The sequence below is a fragment of the Crotalus tigris genome, unplaced genomic scaffold, assembly GCF_016545835.1.
Source record: "Crotalus tigris isolate CLP2741 ecotype Arizona unplaced genomic scaffold, ASM1654583v1 scf7180000017765.3138416, whole genome shotgun sequence".
In the NCBI taxonomy this organism is placed as follows: domain Eukaryota; kingdom Metazoa; phylum Chordata; class Lepidosauria; order Squamata; family Viperidae; genus Crotalus; species Crotalus tigris.
In genome coordinates this window covers 666,107-684,265 of record NW_024096620.1, presented here as the reverse complement: position 1 = coordinate 684,265, position 18,159 = coordinate 666,107, and positions in this window count along the sequence as shown.

The window sequence follows — 18,159 nt, the reverse complement described above, 5'->3', positions numbered from 1 at the left end:
GTTTCCAAAGCAAAGGCAAAACAAGAAACAATAGATAGAAACTAATCAAGAGACAAGCAACCTAGAACTAAGGGGAAACTTCCTAATAGTGAGGAAAATTAACCAGTGGAACAGCTCGCTTTTTGAAATTGTGGGTGCTTCATCGTCAGAGGTTTTTAAGAAAAAACTAGACAGTCCTCGACTTACAACAGTTCACTTAGTGACTGAAGTTACAATGACACTGAAAAAAGTGACTTATGACAATTTTCACACTTATGACTATTACAGCATTCCAAGGGTCTTGTGATTTACATTCAGATGCTTGGCAACTGATTCATATTTATGATGTTCACAGTGTCCCAGGGTCACATGAATTGACCAAAAGCTGCTGCAACCACCCAGCAGATGGGGGGGGGGGGAATAAAAACCAAACAGCCCTCCACTGCCAATTCTCGGCAGAAATGCTCATGACAATGAAAATCTCAGACAGGAGGAAGAGTGCAGGCAGGTGGGCATCTTGCTCGGCTGGTGGCTTGGGGGGAGGAAAGGGGGCAGCTTCCAAATGTTGCCATCTCACGAAAGCAGGATGAAAACTCCAAAAAATGACCAGGACAAATGTTAAAACAGAAGAGTGTCTCTTCTAAACAAGAAAAAAAAAATCACATCCGCATCTAGTTCTTGGGGCTGGAGTCGGGGATTTTTATTTTTTGCCTCGTTTTGCTCTTTTAAAAAGACCCCCTCCCCAACACCAGAAGTCTTGCACCATCACCATTTGCCTGCTGCACCCCCCACAGACCCAAATCCTTTCTTTCCCTTCCTTTCAAACAACCCCCCCCCCAATCCTCCTGTTCCTCTCTTTTTAATTACAATGAAAGAAAGCCAAGTTTTTTCTTTTGTGGGCTTTACATATTTAAATTGCTAGAAGGAAATGGGGAAGCAAGCCATCTGAAGACACTCTTCTGTTTTAACCTTTTTCCCTTGTCGTTTTTTGGAGTTTTCATCCTACTTTCGTGAGAGGGCAGCATTTTGGGGGGGGGGTGAAGCTGCTTCCTTTCCCCCCCCCAAGCCACAGCCAAGGAAGACACCTGCCAGCCTGCCCGACCACTCTCTTCCTCCTGTCCAAGGTTTTCATTGTTGTGAGTATTTCTGTTGAGGATTGGCAGTGGGGGAGGGGTGGGGTGTTTGGTTTTTATTCTGCTGGGTGGTTGCATCAGGTTTTGGTCATTTCACATGACCCTGGGACACTGTGACCGTCATAAATATGAATCAGTTGCCAAGCATCTGAATGTAAATCACAGGACTCTGGAGATGCTGCAACATTCCAGCTGATCAGCATTTCTTCTGGGCTCAGCAGACATGCCGGGATCAGTGCCACTTTCCAGGCGACTGGCGCTTCTTCTGGGATCAGCAGACACGCCAGAATTAGTGCCACTTTCCAAGCGATCAGCACTTCTTCTGTGCACAGCAGAAGAGCCGGGATCAGTGCTGCTTTCCAGATGATTGGTGCTTCTTGGGGGTTCAGCAGAAGCACCAGGATCAGCGCCGAGCTCCAGTTGGAGCCTGGCGCTGATCCTGGCCCTTCCACTGAGCCCTGACAGCCCCAAAGAAACACCTATCAGCTGGAAACCAGCATTGATCGTGGTGCTTCTGCTGAAACGACAGCCTCAAAGAAGCGCCTATCAGCTGGAAAGCAGCATTGATCCTGGTGCTTCTGCTGAGCCCTGACAGCCCCGAAGAAGCGCTGATCAGCTGGAAAATGACGCTGGTCCTGGCACTTCTGCTGAGCCCTGACAGCCCTGCAGCTCCAGCTGCCTCTTGCTTAGGCTTGTGCAGTGCTGCCACCCGTTCAGCTCATTCCCCTTCCCTGCTACCACTTTTCTAGGGTGGTTGTGTACCACCTTGCCAGGTGCCAATGTACCACAGTGATGCGTGTACCACCAGTTGAAAAGCCCTGGACTAGAAGACCTCCAAGCTCCCTTCTAACTCTATTCTGATAGATTGATTGAATTTAAGTAGCAGTAGATTGCAGGCATATAATTGCTTATGCCTGTATGTGATTATGCACAAACAAAATGTATCTGTATCAAATACATTCTTAAGCTAAATGCTTAAGCTAGTATATACATGGATGTCCCAAGAATATCATTATATGAATCTATGTGTCAGTTTACTAAGTTCATTGGAGCAAAATGAAATGTTGCCTGTCATATTTACCCTCTTCTTCATATAAAGAGTTAATTCACAATAAATAATAATACAAGTTTCCTAGCCTCAAGGCCTGCAAGGGATTGTCCACTGAATCACTTGGTGATCCTGTTAGCTCCTGGATCTCTTCTACTTCCATTTGCTTTCAGTTGCTGGAATAATAGCTGTCTTGTTGTCCAGTCCTGAAAGTTGTTGGCATTTTTGCATTTTGCAACCCCCCCCCCACGGCAAGGGCTTTAAAGATCAAAAGATCAAAAATGTTGAGTTGAGCCCAGAAACGAAGTAGCAACCTATTCAGCTTGCAGAGCAAAGGTGCAATGTGTGTCATTCTAGGGATATACATAATTGCTCACATTGCTGCATTTTGCACCAGCTGAAGCTTCCAAATTTTCTTCAAGGGCAGCCCATATAGTAGTGCACTTCGGAAATAAGCAGAGCATGGATGACTGGCCTCCCAGTCCAGGAACAGTTGCACTCGCATACAATACAAAGCTGCAAAAATCTGCCTACTCATGATTGCCATATATTCTTTGAGCAGAAATCACAAGTCTCAGAGGACTACTAAGTTGTGCACTGGGTCTGTTTGGACAATGCAACCCCATCCAGCACCAAGGATTCCATACCCTAAGATGGAAGGCCCACAACATTCAAAGCTACCCAGTCTTGCCAGGTTTCAGCTGAATCCTGTGGGTTTTTTCCCCCAGGCTCCCACATTCTCAAGGCACCAGGATAGGACATAAACAGCATTGCTTAAATCTCTGGGGCAGAAACTTATTTGGATATCATCAGTATACTATATCTCCATTGCCACTCAATGTTTTCTTTCAGAGGTTTCATGTAGATTTTGAATACTATAGGAGGGGAGAAAGCACTAAATCCTGTGGAACCTAATGTAACCCCCCCCCCAAATTATTAGAATATAAATCTCAATATTCCACTTGTCAGGCAGCCAGCTTGATATATGATTAAGATACCAGGATATCTAGTCGTGCCTTATGCATGAAAGTAACTGAGTAACTTTGGGTCAATCACACTCTCACTGCTCTAGGAAGCAGGCAAGCACAAACCATTTTTGAATTCTTGCCAAGAAAACTGCAGGGACTAATTCATGCTGTCACACAGAGTCAACACTGACTTGAAGACAGCAAATCATCATCAACAACAACAAAATCAGTGGATGCAGCAAAATTTCACAGACTGATTTTCTATAGCATCATGATCAAGTTGCCAAAATCATATACTGGAAGCTTTGCCAGAAGTTTGGGTTTGAATGCAGTAAAAATAACTGGGAACATCAAGTTGATAAAGTTCTTGAAAATGAACAGGTCAAGATCCTGTGGGACTTTTGGATCAAACAGACAGATATCTGGCCCAGAACCCATCTGACATCACTATTGTGGAAAAGAAAAAAGTCCAGTTCATTTATTGCAATATCAGGTGATGCATGAACTGAAGAGAAACAGCTAGAAAAAATAATGAAATATTGTGATTTGCAAACTGAAGTTGAGCAAATATGGAAGAAGAAATCAACGGTTGTATCTAGGGCTGCTTAGATACATGGAAATTTTGAACTTATTAGACCTGAATATTCAACTTTGCAAAAAAATCACCTTATTTGGAATTGTCTATATCCTCAGACGTTACTTTAACACAGGTGTGTCAAACTCAATTTCATTGAGGGCCACATCAGCATTGCGGTTGCCCACGGGGGTGTGGCCTACTGGGTGGGCGTGGACAGAGGATGTGGCCTATTGGGTGGGCGTGGCCAGCTCTACATCATTTGCATCAAGGGTTCCTGTGGGTGCCTGGGCAGGCGTGGGACAGATCTGAGAGTCTCTGGCAGAAGGGGGTGGGACCAGGGCAAGTGCCAAGGCATGGTCCACTGCAGAAGCCCCACTGGAGAAGCCTCTCAGGCCATGGGGGGCTGGATGGTGGTGTGGGCTGCCTGGAGCCCTAGGCAGCAGACATCAAATGCCCAATCTGGCCCTTGAGCACCCGCGGCACCAAGCCCAGCCCAACTTCCCCAAGGGGCGCCTAGCTGGACTTACCTCCTCCCTCTCCTTCTTTCCTTCTTTTCTTTCTTCCTTCCTAAGTACAGAGTGGTAAGAAAATATTTGAGATGAGGGAGGGAGAAAAACAGGCAAGAAATGCAGCTGGGGAGGTGTCACCCTTCGTGAGGAATGAAGAAATGCACCATCGCTTGGAAATGGCCAGCACGTGGCCCTCACCTGCTTCACATATCTGGCTTGATGGGCTCTGGGGGAGGGGATCCCATGAGCAGCGTGAGTCAACGTTACCTGCGCAATGCCTCCCAGCCCCCAGCCTGCCCAGTTTCGGCAGGCAGCGAGGTGCTCTCCTCACAGCGCCAAGAGGCTGAGCCAGGCAGTGTGAATCCGAAAAGAATTGCAATGCCGCCCAGCCCCCAGACTGCCCTGTCTTGGCAGGCAGTGGGGGGCTCTCCTCAAAGTGCCAAGAGGTTGAGCCGGGCGGTGTGAAGCTTGCCAGCTTTGCACCTTGCTGCCTGCTGAAACTGGGCAAGCTAGGGGCTAGGCAGCATTGCACTTCTCATCAGTTTCGCGCCACCCAGCTCAGTCTCTCGACGCTGTGAGGAGAGCGCCCCGCTGCCTGCCAAAACCCCTCTGCCAGAGCCCATCAAGCTGTATAAGTGAAGTAGGTGAGAGCCATTTCCTGGCCAATTCCAGGTGATGGTGCATTTCTTCATTCCTCACAAAGGGTGACACCTCCCCAGCATGCACCCGGGGGAGGGACGATGCAGCAGGGGCTGGTTCCTCATTGTTTCCAGACAGTCTTGTGGAGCTAAGACTAAATGTGTTTCAGCATAGATGGCCACCACACAATTGTACATTGGCTCCCGGCCGGCCTGGGCCAGGGCCAAGGCAGCGGGGGCTGTTCCCTCACTGTTTCCAGGATGGCTTCACAGGCCACATAAAACAACTTTGCAGGCCGCATCTGGGGCCCGGGCCTTGTGTTTGACATGTCTGCCTTAACAGCTCTTAGGTCCCTGATTAGGACTTGAACTGTTAAGTTTTTACCAATCCCAGATTGTGAATCGAATTGAAGATTAAATCAATAATAATAATAATAATAATAATAATAATAATAATAATAATAATAATAATAATAATTGCAAAAGGCGGCCTTATTAGGAACTGCTTCCATCCTGCGACGATACCTGTAATACCATCAAACATCCACATTTGCCTATCCCAGGTCCTGGGTAAGGACTCGATAGGTAGACAAAATGCCAAATCCAGTCTGAACATCTGGCTGACTGTGCAATGATTGATAATAATAATAATAATAATAATAATAATAATAATAATAATAATAATAATAATAATAATGAGAAGAGGAAGAGGAAGAAGAAGAAGAAGAAGAAGAAGAAGAAGAAGAAGAAGAAGAAGAAGAAGAAGAAGAAGAAGAAGAAGAAGTAGTAGTAGTAAATAGTAGTAGTAGTAGTAGTAAATTGCAAAAGGTGGCCTTACTAGGAACTGCTTCCATCCTGTGATGATATCTATAATATCAAACATCCACATGTGCCTATCCCAGGTCTTTGGGAAGGACTCGATATGCCAAATCCAGTCTGAACATCTGGCTGACTGTGCGATAAGCAATAATGATAATAAATTCTCTTTCACAGCACTGAAATAAATGATTCCTATAGAAATAACTAATCCTTTTATAATTCTTAACAAACAATAATTATCACACAAACTTAATTGAATACCAGAGTTGAAATATTAAAGAATAAAATAACTATTTCCTTTCTTAGTCACAAGGGAGAGCTGTTGCTTTGGTGCTTACTGTCAGCCTTTTCCACTTCAGCTAAATGAGGACAAAGTTTTATTGTGTTAAAAGTTTTCAAAACTGTGGTTTGAAATGATCTTTACGAAAAAGTTGCAAGAATTCAACTTTTCTTATCCATGAGCTTTCAAATGTGTTTGGTCTTGGAAACAGGGTCTGATTAAAAAAAAAACCGTGTATTAGGAAATGGGGGTTAAGTTCATCTCTTCTTTTCTTTCACCCATCGTCTCTTTACTACAGACATGTCAAACACAAGGCCTGGGGACCGGATGCGGCCCGCGAAGTGGTTTCATGTGGCCCACGAAGCCATCCTGGAAACAATGAGGGAACGGCCCCCACTGCCGGCCAGGAGCCAATGTACAATTTTGTGGTGGCCATCTATGCTGAAATGCATTCAGCCTTAGCTCCACAAGCCTATCTAGAAACAGCGAGGAACCAGACCCTGCCGCGTCGGCCCCACATCCTGGGTGCATGCTGGAGAGCTGTCATCCTTTGTGAGGAATGAAGAAATATACAACCGCCTGGAAGTGGCCAGCAAATGTCCCTGGCCTACTTCACATATCCGGCTTGATGGCCTCCGGGGGAGGGGTTTCGGCAGGCAGCAGGGCACTCTCCTCACAGTGCCAAGAGGCTGAGCTGGGTGGCACGAATCTAATGAAAAATACAATGCTGCCTAGACCCCAGCCTGCCCAGTTTCAGCAGGCAACAAGGTGAAAAGCTGGCAAGCTTCACACCACCTGGCTCAACCTCTCGGCACTGTGAGGAGAGCCCCCCACTGCCTGCCGAGATAGGGCAGTCTGGGGGCTGGGCGGCATTGTAATTCTTTTTGGATTCACGCTGCCTGGCTCAGCCTCTTGGCGCTGTGAGGAGAGCACCTCACTGCCTGCCGAAACTGGGCAGGCTGGGGGCTGGGAGGCATTGCGCAGGTAACGTTGACTCACGCTGCTCATGGGATCCCCTCCCCCAGAGCCCATCAAGCCAGATATGTGAAGCAGGTGAGGGCCACGTGCTGGCCATTTCCAAGTGATGGTGCATTTCTTCATTCCTCACGAAGGGTGACACCTCCCCAGCTGCATTTCTTGCCTGTTTTTCTCCCTCCCTCATCTCAAATATTTTCCCACCACTCTGTACTTAGGAAGGAAGGAAAGAAGGAAAGGAGAGGGAGAGTCTAAGGGAAGTCCCACCTTAGTTCTGCCCTGCTGCCCCTTCACCATCCCATTGCCCCCTCCTCCTGGCCTATCCTGGGGGTCTCCCGTCCTATTGCTAAGGAAGCTTTGGATCCAAAGCCGGGTCTCCTCTCATGGAGAGGGAAAGGGCCTCCCTCTGACTTTGCCCTCGTACCCATCATGAACAACCTGGCTAAGGAGAGCAAGCACAGCAGCAGCAACCTTGAGGAGGAGATAAGTGCAGCTGGGAGCCCCCTTGGGGAAGAAGGGCTGGGCTTGGTGCCATGGGTGCTCGACCTCTGCTGCCCAAGCCTTCGGGCGTTACGCATCACCATCCAGCCCCCCCCCCATGGCCTGAGAGGAACAGTGAGGCTCCTCCAGTGGACCATGCCTTGGCACTTGCCCAGAGACCCTCAGATTTGACCCACTCCTGGCCAGGCCCCCACAGGCACTATAGACACGAACGATGTAGAGCTGGCCACGCCCACCCTGCAGGCCACACCCACTCCATCCACACCCATCTAGTAGGCTGCACCCACCCTGTCCACACACCCCTGAGCCCCCAAGGGCAACCGCAATGGTGATGTGGTCCTCAATGAAATTGAGTTTGACACCCCTGCTTTACTATCACTGTGTCATTTCAACGAAAGTAATACCTGTCAGACCATTCAATATATTTTGTATTTATTTTCTAATAGCTTTTTTGATAAAAGACTATATTTTATTTGCTCATATATTATATATACCTAGAAGAAATTTGTTCATAAATTACTGGTAACATCAGGTTTTAGTCTATTGTATAATAGGGTCAAAAATGTGCTTTGCCAACTAATATTGGAGAACCTGAGAGCCAGTATGGTGTAATAGTTGAGGCATCAGGCTAGAAACTCAAGAGATCATGACTTCTGCCTTAGTCACAAAGCCAGCTGCATGTCCCTGGGTTTGTCATGTAGACCTTGCTGAGGCCATGGCAAACCAACTGTGAAAAGCCTTGCTAAGAAAACCACAGGAACTTGCCAGGAAGTCTGTGAGTCTGTTTGTAAGATTTGTTTGAAATTCTAGCTCAGCTGCAGAGCTAAGATCAAGGACTAAAATACTTTTCTAAAATCTCTATGCAAATAACAAAGTTGTACTTATGTGAGTACCTGCAAGCCAATTAAAATAACTTATTTCAGAATAAAAATAGAATACAGGATAACAGAATTGGAAGGGACCTTGGAGGTCTTCTAATCCAACCCCTTGCTTAAGCATGAAATCCAATGCTATTTAGACAAAATGATTGTCCAGTCTATACTTAAAAGTCTCCAGTTTGGGGAGCACTCACAACTTCTGAAGGCAAGCTGTTCCACTGGTTGATTGTTCTGTCAGAAAATTTCTCCTTAGTTTTAGATTGCTTCTCTCTTTGTTCATTTTCCATCTATTGCTTCTTGTTTTGTTTTCTGATGCTTTGGAAAATAGGCTGATGTCTTTTCTTTGTGACAGCCCCTTAAATATTGCTATCATTGCATCAAACACTGCTATCATGTTACCCTGGTTCTTCCTTTCTCTAGACCCAATTCCTGCATCCGTTCTTATGTTTTAGCCTTCAGCCTCCCAATCATCTTTGTCGCTCTTCTCTGCACTCTTTTTATTATTAATAATAATAATAATAAAGTTGGAAGAGACCTTGGAGGTCATCTACTCCAACCCCCTGCTCAGGCAGGTAACCCTATTCCATTTCGGACAAATGGCTGTCCAATCTCTTCTTAAAAACTTCCAGTGTTGGAGCATTCACCACTTCTGGAGGCAGGTTGTTCCGCTGGTTAATTGTTCTAACTGTCAGGAAGTTTCTCCTTAGTTCTAGTTTGTTTGTCTTCTTGATTAGTTTCCATCCGTTGCTTCTTGTCCTGCCTTCAGGCACTTTGGGGAATAGCTTGACTTCCTTTTCTTTGTGGAAGCCCCTGAGATATTAGAACACTGCTATCATGTCCCCCCTCATCCTTCTCTTAGTTAAACTAGACATACCCAATTCCTGCAACCGTTCCTTATATGTTTTAGTCGCCAGTCTTCTAATCATCTTTGTTGCTCTTCTCTGTACTCTTTCTAGAGTCTCGACATCTCTGTTACATCATGGTGACCAAAACTGGATGCATTATTCCAAGTGTGGCCTTACCAAGGCATTGTAAAGTGGTATTAACACGTCACGTGATCTTGATTCTATCCCTGTTATGCAACCCAGCACTGTGTTGGCTTTTTTGGCAGCTGCAGCACACTATTGGCTCATATTTAAGTGACTGTCCACTAGGACTCTGAGGTCCCTCTCACAGTTACTACTATTGAGCAAGGTACCCCCTGTACTATACCTGTATATTTGGTTTTTCTTGCCTAAATGCAAAACCTTACTTTTTTCACCATTGAATTTCATTTTGTTAGATAGTGCCCAGTGTTCAAGTCTGTCCAGATGCTCCTGTATCTGAAGCCTGTCTTCTGGAGTGTTGGCTATTCCTGCCAGCTTGGTGTCATCTGCAAATTTGATGAGTTCCCCATCTATTCCCTTATCCAAATCGTTGATGAAGATGTTGAAGAGACTGGGCCCAGAACAGAGCCCTGGGGCAACCCACTACACACTTCCCTCCATGTAGATGCAGTTCCATTGAGGACCCATGCTGAGTATGGCCAGTCAACCAGCTACAGATCCATCTGGCGGTGATGCTGTCTAACCCACATTTTTCTATCTTATCAAGTAGTAGATTGTGATCTACTTTATCAAATGCCTTACTGAAGTCCAAATAAATTCTATCCACTGCATTCCTCTGATCCACTAATTTTGTCACTTGGTTAAAGAATGCAATAAGATTTCTCTGGCATGATCTGTTTTTTTACAAACCCATGTTGGCTTTTAGTAATGACTTTGTTTGCCTCGAGGTGTTCACTGATTCGTTGTTTGATTATCTTTTCAGAATCTTCCCAGGTATTGAGGTCAGACTGATAGGTCTGTAATTTCCTGGGTCCATTTTTTTTCCTTTTTTGAAGATGGGAACTAAATCAGCTCTTTTCCAGTCTTCTGGTAGTTCCCCAGTGCTCCAAGATCTTTGAAAAATATAATTCAGTGGTTCTGAGATCACATATGCCAGTTCCTTGAGAACCTTGGGGTATAATCCATTGAGAATCGTGGGGTGTAATCCGTCCTGGTGATTTGAACTCGTCTAGGCTGGACAGGTGTTCACTTACCATTTTCTTGCCTATCTTAACTTGTGTTTCTATTCTGTTTTTTATTACACTATTTTTGATAGGTTGGTCTGTTTTTTCCCTTTGTGTAAAGACAGATGCAAAACACGAGTTAAATAGTGCTGCTTTCTCCCTATTGCTTGTCACTTTCTTGCCACTTTCATCCTCTAATGGACCAATCATTTCCTTCACCTTTTTCTTGTTTTTTACATGTTGAAAGAAGTTTTTTTTGTTATTTTTGACTTTGGTTGCAAACTTTAGTTCATTATGAGCCTTAGCTTTCCTCACTTCATCTTTGCAGGCTCGGGCTATTTGCTAATATTCTGACTTAGTTATGTGCCTCTTTCCACTTTCTATACTTGTCCTTTTTATGTTTCAATTGATCAGAGAGTTCATTATGCAGCCATGTGGTTTCTTTTGAGAGCTGTTATTTTTTCTCTTTGTGGTATTGTGCTAGACTGGGCTTTTATTATCCACTTTTCAAAATTTCCCAAGCTTCTTGAGTTGTTTTCCCCTTGAGGATTCTCATCCATGGAATCCTTCCCAAGCTCTTTCTAAGTTTATTGAAATTAGCTCTCTTAAAGTCCAAGACTCTAGTTTGACTGTGTTCTATTGCTTGTGCTTCCATAATGTTGAATTCCAATATTGCATGATCGCTATCTCCCAAAGTTCCTGTGGCTTCAACACCTTCTATCATTTCATCTCTGTTAGTGAGAATTAGATCCAAAATGGCTAATCTCCTAGTTCCCTTCTCTTATATTGTAGTGATCCAAAATGGCTAATCCCCTAGTTCCCTTCTCTTATATTGTAGTGATCAAAATTGGATACAGTATTCTAAATGTGGTTTTACCAGGGCATTATAAAGCAGTAGTATCACTTCTCATGATCTTGATTTTATCCTTCTCTTAATGCAGCCTGGGATTACATTGGCTTTTTTGGCAGCTGGAACACATTGCTGGCTTATATTTAAGTGATTGTCCACTAAGGCTCCAAGATCCTTCTCACAGTTACTGCTGTTGATCCAAGTTTCACATAGTTTGTACCTGTGCATTTGGTTTTTCTTGACCAAGTGTAAAACCTTACTTTTTGTATGCTGAATTTCATTTTGTTAGATAGGGCCCATAGTTCAAATCTATAGAGATCTGGATCTTGGGCCTATCTTCTGGGGTGTGGCTATTCCTGATAGTTTGGTGTCATCTGCAAATTTGATGAGTTTTTCTTCCATTCGGTCATCTAGATCAGGGGTGTCAAACTGCCGGCCTCTGGGCCGGTTGCATCATGTGGAGGCCATGCCTTCTCCAGCTCCAGCAATGCAAAAAAAAAAAGTCGTGATACATTGTGACACATCACATGACACAGCAAGTTTGACACCCATGATCTGGGATCGTTTATGAAGATATTAAAACTATTGGACCTAAAACAGAAACTTGGGATACCTCACTATTTACTTCCTTCCATTAGATGTAGTCCATTAAGGACTACATGTTGAGTATGATTTGTCAACCCATTAAAAATCTGGTGGTGATGCTATCTATTTCACATTTTTTCTAACTTACTGAGAAGTAGGTTATAGTCTACTTTGTCAAATGCCTTACTGAAATCTAGGTATACTATGTCCCCAGCATTTCACTGGTCCACTAGTTTAGTCACTTTGTCAATAATGAAATAAGATTTGTTTCACATGATCTGTTTTTGACAAACCAATATTGGCTTTTGGTTATAACTTCGTTTCTAGGTGCTTGCAAATCTGTTGCTTGATTATCTTTTCCAGGATCTTCCCAGGTATTGATATCAGGCTGATTGGTCTGTAGTTTCCTGGATTTTCCCCCCATTTTTAAAAATGGGGACATTTCCAGTTCTCTGGTAGTTCCCTAGTGCTCCAGGATCTGTGAAAGATATGGATTCAGAAAGCATTCTGGATTCAGAAAGAAAGATTCAGAAAGCAGGAATATATTGTAGCTCATGTATTCAAAATATTTACATTAGCTACCAATCACAGTAGCCTATTAAATAAGCAGATCAAATTAAATCAAGCAGAAACTAGAATTCAAATAATATTTTGTTCATTTTATAATTTAAGACGAATACATTGAACCAAACAAGTATATGACTATCACATAGCTTGGGGAAAAATGAGCAGTCTCATAATTTTTAAGCAATTTCAAGAATTGCTTATATATATATATATATATATATATATATATATATATATATATATTAAACAATAAACAATAAAATATACGAACACCAGGAAGTTACAAAACTATAAAAAGTTTTAATAAAACCAGAATAAAACCAAGCTTTCGCTGGCTTCTGCCAGCATCATCAGGGTAGTGTCCAGTCGATGGGAGAAGCTATTTATAAATGTGGCGCTCTTTGCGCCCAGCTTCTTGCCCTCGTCATGGGTCCTAGCCAATCCACCTGCATTTTGATCGTAGTTTCTGTTGCAAGCTGTAATTTCCTCACTTTCCTTACTTGTGCCGGTACCGCAGCTCTTCCTCCCTCCTTTGTATGACTGTAAGTCGGGGGGACTCCTTAATTCTACATAGTTAAATGTGCACTCCCTCTTAGTACTCCCTATTTCCATTCTCCTCCCCCTGTTTCTCTGTTTACGATCCTCCTTCACAATTATATCCTCATTGTTTGTCTCTGTAGCCCAAGATTCCATTGTGTTTGTATCATCCTGTTTCCCGATCCTTCGTATCACTTTGTTAACTCCCCTTTCTATTTTCTCTTCAATGGGGGTGATTTTAACATCCTCTCCGGAATTCGTGGCACCCACAAGTTGATTGTTAACCCCTTCTCCCGAGGGGGCTATCCCCTCACTGTTGTTTATACATTCACTCATTACTTGGGGGTATGCAATCCTCCTTAAAGGGAGAGAGGTGGGGTCCTTGGGGTCATGATTTGCATCTCCTTGTACATTTCTGCGGGAGGGGGTCGTTCCTCTCAAATGTCTGTGGGAGCGTGTGGAGGCTCTAAGATTATAACAAACAGGCTTCCCATCTCCCCGTAGTTCTCCTGCATTCCCAAGGTGAGAACAGCTCAATAGGGAAATGTCATTAGTGGAGTTAGTTGCAGGATCGCCGGTGGAGTTACACGTGACATTCCAATCATTCAAATCATGACTGTTTAATAGTCTGGGGTCTGTACAAGATCGCTTCTTTGTCAAACTCCTTGCTGTTCCTGGGGAGACCCTCGATTCATTGGCACTTGGCTCTTGGTTGTCAATACACTCCTGTGCCCATGGGGGATAGGCATATGTTTCAGCAGGTGGAGAGTTACTCAGCTGCTGATTATTCCCTATCTAGGCATTTCAAAGGCATTCCCAAGAGAAACAGGGGGAGGAGAATAGAAATAGGGAGTACTAAGAGGGAGGATGAGGAGAATAAACAACATAAACACAGACAGTGCACATTTAACTACGTAGAATTAAGGAGTCCCCCCGACTTACAGTCATACAAAAAAGGGAAGAAGAGCTGCGGTACCGGCACAAGTAAGGAAAGTGAGGAAATTACAGCTTGCAACACAGAAACTACGATCAAAACACAGGTGGATTGGCTGGGACCCATGATGAGGTCAAGAAGCTGGGCGCAAAGAGCGCCACATTTATAAATAGCTTCTCCCATCGACTGGACGCTATCCTGATGATGCTGGCAGAAGCCAGCGAAAGCTTGGTTTTATTCTGGTTTTATTAAAACTTTTTATAGTTTTGTAACTTCCTGGTGTTCGTATATTTTATTGTTTAACATGAGTCTACCCAGGAATCACTGTTTCGAACTCTTTAGCTCTTTTCAACCAGACATACCCTTCTGAGATTCGAACCTGGGCTGTCTGCATGTCTCCCATATTTGGGCAACAGGATGTAACATACAGCATTATATATATATATATATATATATATATATATATATATTAGAATGTATACTGCAGCTAAGAAGTATTATAATATTAATAAGAGTGCATAAATTAGGAATCATAATTGCTTAAGAAAGTAACTTCCTACAGGTAATGCTCAGGTTATTATTGAAATTGGGACTGTAATTCTCATTACTATGCCTTCATAAAGCAGCAGGTCATTAAACAGGAAAAGGTGGGAGTCCCAAGCAAAGAATAGGGGGTAGGTGCTGCACTGCTGCAGTAAGTACTATGAAGCACACTGCTATAGTAAAGCAGAGCGCCATGTGCACTAGAGATTGCAGGCATGTTGGCCAACCATGCAGGTGTGCAGAGGTTGCTGTGGGTAGGCATGTACTATGTATGGAGTATGGGCAGGTGGGACCTGCTACAGGGCATGATATCCCTGAAATCTAGTACTTCTCAGTATTAGCAGCAATTTACAGGAGTGATGTGCAACCTGCTGGCTTAACCACTGAATTTGCTTGCTGGAAGCCTGTCTGGAAAGTAGCAAATGGTGATCACATGACCACCACTCATTACAATTTGTAATTACAACCTGGGCATCCAAAAATCCGGATCGTGGTCCTGTGACCCTGATGATGCTGCAACTCTAACAATTTCACAGACCAATTGTAAGTCTCCCTCATTCATGCCATTGTAATTTTGAATGGTTACTGAATAAATGGTCATAACTTGAGGATGAACTATATAATAATTTTTGGTGATCTTTTCAGTTTATCTTTTGCAAATGGATTCAGGATTTACATCTCAAATGAAAAAGATTATTCAAAATATTATATTATCTTTTAAATACTTAGTAATTCTAGTAAGTTGACAGTTTTTTCCATTTATTCCATGAATAAATGTAATGTCTACACAATTTTGGAATTTAAGTAATGTTCATACAGGAAAAAAATACAGGTAGTCCTTGATTTAACAACCGTTCATGTAGTGACTGTTCAAAGTTACAACAGCACTGAAAAAAGTGACTTATGACCGTTTTTTATACTTATGACCATTGCAGCGTTCCCATGGTCACCTGATCAAAATTCAGATGCTTGGGACTGGTTCGTATTTATGACAGTTGCAATATCCCATTGTCATATGCCAAGCAAATTCAATGGGGAAGCCAGATTCACTTAACTTTGTTAATAATTTAACAACTATAACAGGAAAGGTCGTAAATGGGACAAAACTCATTTAACAAATGCCTCAACAACAGAAATGTTGGGCTCAATTGTGGTCATAAGTCAAGGACTAACTGTATGATCCATAAGTAGCATTTTAATTTGCTATAATAGTTGCTTTTCCTTACTTTGTGCAATAGTTTGACCTAAATGATATATTCCAAATTTATAATTTCTTACTATTTTGTTCTTAGGTTCTCTTGGAGTTTGAAGCATTCTCTGTCCATCTGTGCCTATTCCTGGCGGTAGCAAGCTCATCCAAGTCACATTTAATGAAGCAGATTTTACAGTTATAACAGAAAGGAGATTTATTCATAAGATGTGTATTATAAAAAGGGTAAAACCTATCACTTAGCTAATTACTCCCTATCAGGAGACAGGTCAAAGAACCTGCTGCTGTGGGCATATCTGATGAAAAAGGAAAGTGGAATGATCTTAATTTAGCAACACCATAAAGTGAAGAATAGAGTAATAGTGAAATAATGGATGCACAGTAACTTCTTGATTCTACAAGTGATGTGCTGAAGAGTTACTGCCCTTGGATTCACAGCTCCAACAAGATATTACTTGAGTTTTACTTCAACCTGAAAATCAGTCAGTGTGATTCTGATGATTTATAGGTCTGTTACTAAAATTCATCTGTTGAGAAGACTGCTGTTCAGGTATTCAACAGAAAGTTCTACTTGACCTTCATTGTTAATAAATAAAGATTTACGTAGACATTAATTATATGTTTTCTTCCTTCACATTATTTGTCAGCTGTAAATCATATAGGGAAGGAGTGGAAAATGCCAAAGGCAAGCATGGTGAATAAGCTCTATCTTACAATCCAACTACTTTTATTATAACTCAAAACCAGTAGCTATTCAATAGAAATCATGTTAGTTTGCATATAATACAATCAAATTTTCATCTTGCAAATTTTCATCTTGCAAAATTTGGAAGTAAGCTTGTATAGGAGTCCCATGGCATATAATGCAGGGTCTGGTAACTAGAGACAATGCTATTTTTCAAAATGTCTCCAATCATACTGGCAAACAGTACTGTAACAATAGTGATTACTGCAAAAATTCAAGTTTTGAAATAATATAAAAAAATATTTAGGAAAGGATTATCTAGAATCTAGATGCTAACAAGAAACAAGAACCTACAAAACATTTTGAATATAACTAAACTATCACACATGGACTTCTTTCAGAAGTTCTGTTTCAGAACTGTTTCAAAAATATTTTATTTAAATGCACATTCATGCAAGGTCAAAAAACTGATGACAGCCACAGCAACAGAACTGAAGTCCTGCCTCTTTTTTAATGTCTGTAGTAAAAAAAAGGACAGACTTAAATCACAAAGTGGCTGATATCTTGACCTTTTTTGACACAACTTTGTCTCCCATTATTGTCCCTAGCTTCATTTGTCAAGTTGAGGTTGAAATCTAAAAAGCACCCAGTCCCAAATCTGACCTTTCAGCACTTTTTTGTTTATAGCTGGCATGTACAATCTTTTGATTCAATGGACACTCTGACATTTTGTTATCTATATGAGTAAAGATAGTAAGGACCAGCCACAGCAACTGGTTAAGATACCTCTCCTTTCCAACATTCCTGAGCCTCAAAACTGTTGCCCTTACCAAAGTTTTGTTTTATCTACATTCTAGAAAGGAAAACAAAGGTAAAAATTTCAAAACAAAGCACCAAACTGCAACTCATTGTATTTATCTGAAAATGGCTTGAAAATTAATTGTGGCAGAGGCTCATTCTTATAAATTCAAATAATACTTGAAACATTGCTTCTGAACCCCTTTTGATTTAAAAAAAATGTATCAAAAAGAGCCAGAGGTTAGGGCGTGTGACAGATATTAAGGGAATTCATACTGATGCTCATTGGAATTGCCTTGCAAACTCCTTATTTACAGTGATTGAAAACAGCTAACCAGGTTTTCATACCCCAGTAACTTTCTGGCCAACATGAGAAATGCCAGGGTTTGAATCAGGGATGCAATCTCAAGTGCTCTCTTACACACATTTGCAAAGATAAATATTACATAAATATTTCTTTTTGTAGTCCAGCTTCTTGTTCAATTTCCAGGATGATTAACAGATCAATATGACATGATGTAAAGGCAGCTGGTTCTTTCCTCCCTATGATTCATATTATTTTAATCTTTAAGGAATATATCTTTATTACATAACAAATCAATTACTTATTATTCAAAGAATAGGTAGTCCTCAACTTATGGCAATTGAGCCCAACACTTTTTTTGCTAGGTTTTTATTAAGTTGTGCCTCATTTTAAGACCTTTTTGCTACTGTTGTTGAGCAAACCAATGCAATTGTTTTGAATCATATGATTATTAAGTGAATCTGGCTTTCCCATTGACTTTGTTTGTCAGAAGCCGGCTAGGAAAGTTACAAATGATGACCACCCCATTGCCGGCAATGGCAAAACTGTCCCGATACATTGCACGACATCACGTGATGTTGTGAGTTTCACATGTTTGCTCTAAAGAGAAGAGCAACAAAGATGATTGGGGCCTGGAGGCTAAAACATATGAAGAACAGTTGCAAGAACTGAGCATGATTAGTCTAGTGAAGAGAAGGATCGGGGTGACACGATATTTGAGGGGTTGTCACAGAGAGGAGGGGGACAACCTTTTTTCCAAATCAAAAGCAGGCTAGACAAGAAACAATGGG